Source organism: Lepidochelys kempii, chromosome 2 (assembly GCF_965140265.1).
Source record: "Lepidochelys kempii isolate rLepKem1 chromosome 2, rLepKem1.hap2, whole genome shotgun sequence".
NCBI lineage: Eukaryota > Metazoa > Chordata > Testudines > Cheloniidae > Lepidochelys > Lepidochelys kempii.
Window position 1 is genome coordinate 142,935,825 of NC_133257.1, and position 6,444 is coordinate 142,942,268.

At 39.6% G+C, this 6,444-nt stretch overlaps 1 non-coding gene across 1 annotated transcript; it reads right to left on the reverse strand.

Moving 5' to 3' along the window:
* Positions 1-5,573: 5,573 nt before the first annotated feature.
* Positions 5,574-5,642, reverse strand: LOC140908006 (small nucleolar RNA SNORD123). The gene has a single exon (XR_012157717.1). It is a non-coding gene; the product is annotated as a small nucleolar RNA SNORD123 (small nucleolar RNA).
* Positions 5,643-6,444: the final 802 nt, after the last annotated feature.

Sequence of the window (6,444 nt, forward strand, 5' to 3'; positions counted from 1 at the left end):
GGTGTATAGGTCACAAAAGGTGGTGGAAAGACAATGTAAATAAACTACATGGTGGTGAATAACAAATGAAGGTTTTAGAATAGCCTGAGTAGACAGAGGAGAAGACAGGAGCAAGACTCCATCCTGTCACAAGGGGCCAACAAAGTTCAATTAGATAGAAACAATTGCTAATCTCACCTGAGCTGGTCTGGAGTCAACCAGGTGAGACTGCATTGCTAGTGAACTAGAATCAGCCATCCTGTCCCCCAGTGTATGCTTATATTACACCTTTAAGAATGAGTGTTGTTTTCTGGAAAGATAGGTTTATTAAATCAAATTCTGGCTTTTTAGCAGTTTATACAGGAATGGTATTCCCATTCTTAGGACAGTCACATAAAACTTCCAACACACTACTCTAAGCATCCAACAAACACAGCGTACAATCAAGTTTCCTACCATGTTCTTAAAGTGACAGTTCTTGTTAATCAAAATACAATAAAATACAACAATAAAACCAATATCAATATAATATCCAAATTATATTCTAGATACAATCTTTTTCAACATAAAATCATTTAAGCAATTGCAATTATTCCAGGTTCCTCACACTAACCTAAGATGGAGATATATATCTATAAGCATTAAAAATACCAAAAACCTACCCAACTTTAAAAGAACATTAAGGAAGCAAAGTCAAACACTCAAAAGTTAGGTAATGCCAGAATTAGCATTACCCACTGAGTTTTAATTCTGCCTTCTTCTAATGATTCAGTTTTGAATTACATTCATTTTTTCCCCACATCAGGGTCAGCAGCATTTGTGCCCAGCACTTTCAGGTCCTCAGCACAGATCTCTTCCAATTCAGCTGAGAGATCAACTGATAACAGAAAAAGGCTGTAAGCCTGTATGTGCAACAGTGCTTAGAGGAAGACATGCTATACTTTTTGCTAGTGAATTACACAACTGTGAAACAGCAGTGGAATACTGGTTATTGGAATTCCTGAATTCTGTTCCTGGCTCTGTGAACAGGGTGTGGCTTACTGGTTAGAGCAATGCTTATAGACAGAATAAGCAAGCACACAGATTTGGCACATTCATTCAGAAATGTGATCTGGCTGTAAAATTACAAATCTGGATTCTATTCTCAATTCTGCCTGAGGTGACTTTGTACAATCTCTTAGTTATCATGTTTGTAAAATACAGAGAATTGTACTCATCTACTATATAGGAGAGGTATGAGGCCCTGGACAGTAGCAAGCGATGTGAACTGCATAGAAATATTATTAGCAGTCAGTAGAAGAGGTGAGGCTAATACCTATGATCTTCTGTGTCCCTGTCTGGCACCTTTCCTTGCCAGAGGGTATTTAGTATGGGAAAGTCTCACTTTCATATGCATTTGATATTTTATCTTATATGCAAGCAGGCAGGGATAGGGCTGCTAAATGCATGGGTGTCCACACAAGGTGCATAATACTTTGCAGGACTGCCAGCCTGGCTTCCCTGTTACAGATAGAAAGAAATGGGGTACATATCCTCCCACTGTTTCTCTTTTTGTTATGAATTGTGTTTTTAATAGCTTGTCAGAACACCTAAACTTGGAACTGATGTATTTTCAATGTCTAAAAAAAAAAAAAAAATCAATAAAATAAATATGTTCCTAACTGTTTTTAAAGCTCTTTGAGATGTATAGCTTGGAGGTTTCTATAGAAGTATTTTATACATCACAATAAAAAATAAAGTGGTCAAATGTAAGGCATAATTTTGTTCACGATTTCAGGACTAATATAACCAGATTTTTTAAAAAAATAAAATATACCTAGCTTTTATATTATAAAGAAATTAAACAAAGTGTGGCAGGAACCTAGGAAAAGGCCAGCTGAAATTTTATACTGCCCATAATTTTATACTGCTATTATTAGGCCATCTGGATGGAGAAGGAAAACCTAGTCAGAGAAAGAAGTAATCTGACATCTCATAAACGTAAAAGATTTTGACCATCGTTATATTGAGAAGTACTTCAGTCTCATTTTCTTCAATGAGACTATTTACAGATTGAAGCACTACTGAATGTGAATAAGGCCTTGTCTACAAGAGAAAATTGCACTGTTGTAACCTAAGGTGTGAATTTACACCAATTTAATTAAACTGGAACAAAGTCTTGAATTGACATTGTTATCAGAATGGCTTTTTTGTAGGGCTGTAACGTAATCGCAGTTAATTCATGTGATTAACTCTAAAAAATTAACTGCGATTAAAAAAATTAATCGCACTGTTAAACCATAGTATACCAATTGAAATTTATTAAATATTTTTGGATGTTTTTCTTAATTTTCAAATATATTGATTTCTATTACAAAACAAAATAAAAAGTGTACAGTACTCACTTTATATTTATTACAAACATTTGCACTGTAAAAATGATAAAAGAAATACTATTTTTAATTGTACCTCATGCAAGTACTGTAGTGTAATCTCTTTATTGTGAAAGTGTACCTTACAAATGTAGATTTTTGTTGTTACATAACTGCACTCAGAAACAAAACAATGTAAAACTTTAGAGCCTAGAAGTCCACTCAGTCCTACTTCTTGTTTGGCCAATTGCTAAGACAAACAAGTTTGTTTACATTTATGGGGGATACTGTTGACTGTTTATTTACAGTGTCACCTGAAATTGAGAACAGGTGTTCGCATGGCACTTTTGTAGCTGGTGTTTCAAGATATTTACGTGCCAGGTATGCTAAACATTCATATGCCCCTTCATGCTTTGGCCATCATTGCAGAGGACATGCTTCCATGCTGATGATGCTTGTTTAAAAAATAATGCATTAATTACATTTGTGACTGAACTCGTTGGGGGAGAACTGTATGTCTCCTGTTCTGTTTTACCCACATTCTGACATGTATTTCATGTCATAGCAGTCTCAGATTATGACCCAGCACATGTTTGAACATAAGACTTTCACTGCAGATTTGACAAAACACAAAGAAGGTACCAATGTGAGATTTCTAAGGATAGACACAGCACTCGACCCAAGGCTTAAGAATCTGAAGTGCCTTCCAACATCTGAGAAGGACAAGGTGTGAAGAATGCTTTCAGATGTCTTAAAAGAGCAACACTCCAATGTGGAAACTACGGAACCTGAACCACCAAAAAAGAAAATCAATCTTCTGCTGGTGGCATCTGACTCACATGATGAAAATGAACATGCATTGGTCCGCTCTGCTTTGGATCATTATCGATCAGAACCCATCATCAGCATGGACACGTCTTCTGGAATGGTGACTGAAGCATGAAGGGACCTATGAATCTTTAGCATATCTGGCAAGTAAATATCTTGTGATGCCGGCTACAACAGTGGCATGCGAATGCCTGTTCTTACTTTCAGGTGACATTGTAAACAAGATGTGGGCAGCATTATCTCCTACAAATTGTAACCAAAATTGTTGTCTGAGCGATTGGCTGAAGTAGAACTGAGTGGACTTGTAGGTTCTAAAGTTTTACATTTGTTTTATTTTTGAATGCAGTTATATTTTGTACATAATTCTACATTTATAATTTCAACTTTCATTATAATGAGATTGCACTATAGTACTTGTATTAGGTTGTAATAAAAAATAAATATGATTGTACACTTTGTATTCTGTGTTCTAATTGAAATAAATATATTTGAAAATGTAGAAAACATCCAAAAATATTTAAATTGTATTGTATTATTAACAGTGCGATTAATTTAATTGTGATTAATTTTTTGTAATTGCTTGACAGCCCTACTTTGTTTTGTTTACTTGAAATCAATTTGTCATACATTTAAACTAAACTGAACAAAGACACTTTGAAATCAAAATAAGAGTGTCCAGTTAACTTAAATTGGTGTAACTTTTCACATGTGGACATGTGTGACAGAATCTAGCCCTACGTAGGTAGGCTTTTTTTTTTTTTTAGATTAAAATAGGTGGGCAACTCGGCAAGATAGAAAGGGATAGTGCAGAGGCACCCAAAAAATGCATTCCAAATCTTTTATTTTTAAATAAAATATTTATTTTATATTTAAATCTAAATAATAGATTTAAATTAGGGCTGTCAAATGATTAAAAAAAATCATGATTAATTACAAGATTTAAAAAGTCTTGATTAGTCACAATTTTAATTGCACTGTTAAGAATAGAATAGCATATATTTAAATATTTTTGGTGTTGTCTACATTTTCAAACACATTGATTTCAATTACAACGCAGAATACCAAGTGTACAGTGCTCACTTTATATTATTTATTACAAATATTTGCACTATAAAAAACAAACAAAAGAAATAGTATTTTTCAATTCACCTCATACAAATACTGTAGTGCAGTCCCTGGCCCCTATAGGCACCCCTCCCTCAGTGCCCTGCTCCCATGGGATCCCCAGCAGTCCATTGCCTCTGGGCCCCACTGGCTCCCCAACCCTCCATCACCTCTGGCCTCATTGCCCCCCGGCCCCAGCGCTTAATTTGTATTCAGAGAGGTGCTGGGGCTCAGCCCCCACACAAATTCAGCTCTGAAGGCAATGCTGCCATCAGCAGCAGCACAGAAGGGTGGCATGGTATATAGTGTATTGCCACTCTTACTTCTGTGCTGCTGCAACTCACAGTGCCTGGCACTCGGCCTGCGGCTCAAGGTAGGCTCTCACATGGGGGCTGCGTCTTGCTGAAGCCCATGGCCATTCTGCAGCTCTCTGGTCACTCCTGGATCACCAGAAGAACCATTTCAGATTTTGGTTTGGTGTGAGAGAACATGTCTGTGTGTTGGGGACGTGATGTCTCTTTAAGCAGAACACTCAGAAGCCTGGGTGCTTTTTCAGCCAGCAGTAACTGCTATCGGCAGCACTCACTCCTGAGTGAGCAGCAGCAGATGGCCGGCTCCCCCTGTTCCCTGACTGCAGCTCAGTGGCAACAGGGTATACAGGCCAGGAGAGGGCAACACCTTGACATCAGGCTGACATTAGGCTGGGAAGTGGGGCAGTTTGGCCTGGGGCGGCTCTATGGGGGTGGGGAGCCACCGAGTCCTGTCTCCAGAGGTGTGGGATTTATGCTTGTTAAAAAAACAAAAAACATTAATTTGTTTTTAGTGAATTGAATGCATTAACTGAGATTAATTGACAGCCCTAATTTAAATCCATGACAATTTTTCAATAAAGATTGGAAGTTTTTCTAAAAGCTATGCTCAAGGAATTATTTTGAGGAAGTTCTGTGGCCGGTGCTATACAGCAGGTCAGACTAGATGATCACAGCAGTCCTTTCTGGCCTTAAAATCTATGAATAAATGTAATAAGACCATGCCTTAGGTCTCTAACTTTTTTAATTTAAACAAAATCTTCTCACTTCTTTTTAGAGAGCACAGATATAATCAGTTTCTCTTACTGCAATTCACAATAGAAGTTCAGTAGCTGTGTTTCTTCAAGTCACTGTTTATTCTCACCCCAACTTTGTTCTTCATCTCTAAGATGTCAGTTCAGGAAAGTGGCTGAAATGAAAGAGAAACAAACACACACAAACACAAATCATTTGATTGAAGAGACAGATTCCAAAATATTGCTTTTTCCCTAGAAAATATGAAGGTGAATCAGGAAATGGATGGTCTTTTCAAGTCACATGAATCAGTACCCCAGGATTCATCATTTTCACCAGATTTCTTTTAACAGTTATATTAAAATGTATTAGCTATCATAGATGTATTGTGCAGCAATCTGACCTTTCACCTATGGTAGAGCAGCTCAATAGTATGAGAGGCAGCAAGGCCTAGTGCAGGGGTGGGAAAACTACAGCCCACAGGCCAGATCCAGTCCACAAGCTTCCGCTGGGGAGCAGGGTATGGAGCTTGCCCCACTTTGGTGCTCCAGCCGGGGTGCAGAGTCGGGGGCTGCACCACCTGGCTCGGCCCTGCTCTGGCACTCTAGCTGGGGTGCTGGGTTGAGGGCTACACCACGTGGCTCCCAGAAGCAGCCGCATGGCCCCTCTCCGAGGGTTGGGGGCCGCTCCATGCATAGGAGCCGGAGAAGGGACATGCCACTGCTTCTGGGAGCTTCTTGAGGTAAGCACTGTTCGGAACCTGCACCCCTGAGCCTCTCCCTGCCCCAGCTGTGATCCCCCTCCTTCTCTCCAAACCCCCTGATCCCAGCCCAGAGCATTCTCCTGCACTCCAAATCTCTCATCTCCATCCCCACCACAGAGCCCACACCCCCATCTGGAACCTGCACCCCTTCCCGCACCCCTGATCCCCCTCACCCTCTGAACCACGCGGTCCTAGCCCAGAGCACCTTCCTACACACCAAACTCCTCATTCCCAGCCTCACTCCAGAGCCTGCATCCCCAAACAGAGCCCTCACCCCAACCCCAATTTTGTGAGCATTCATGGCCCGCCATACAATTTCTATTCCCTGATGTGGCCCTCAGGGCAAAAAGTTTGCCCACCCCTGAACTAGTGGCTG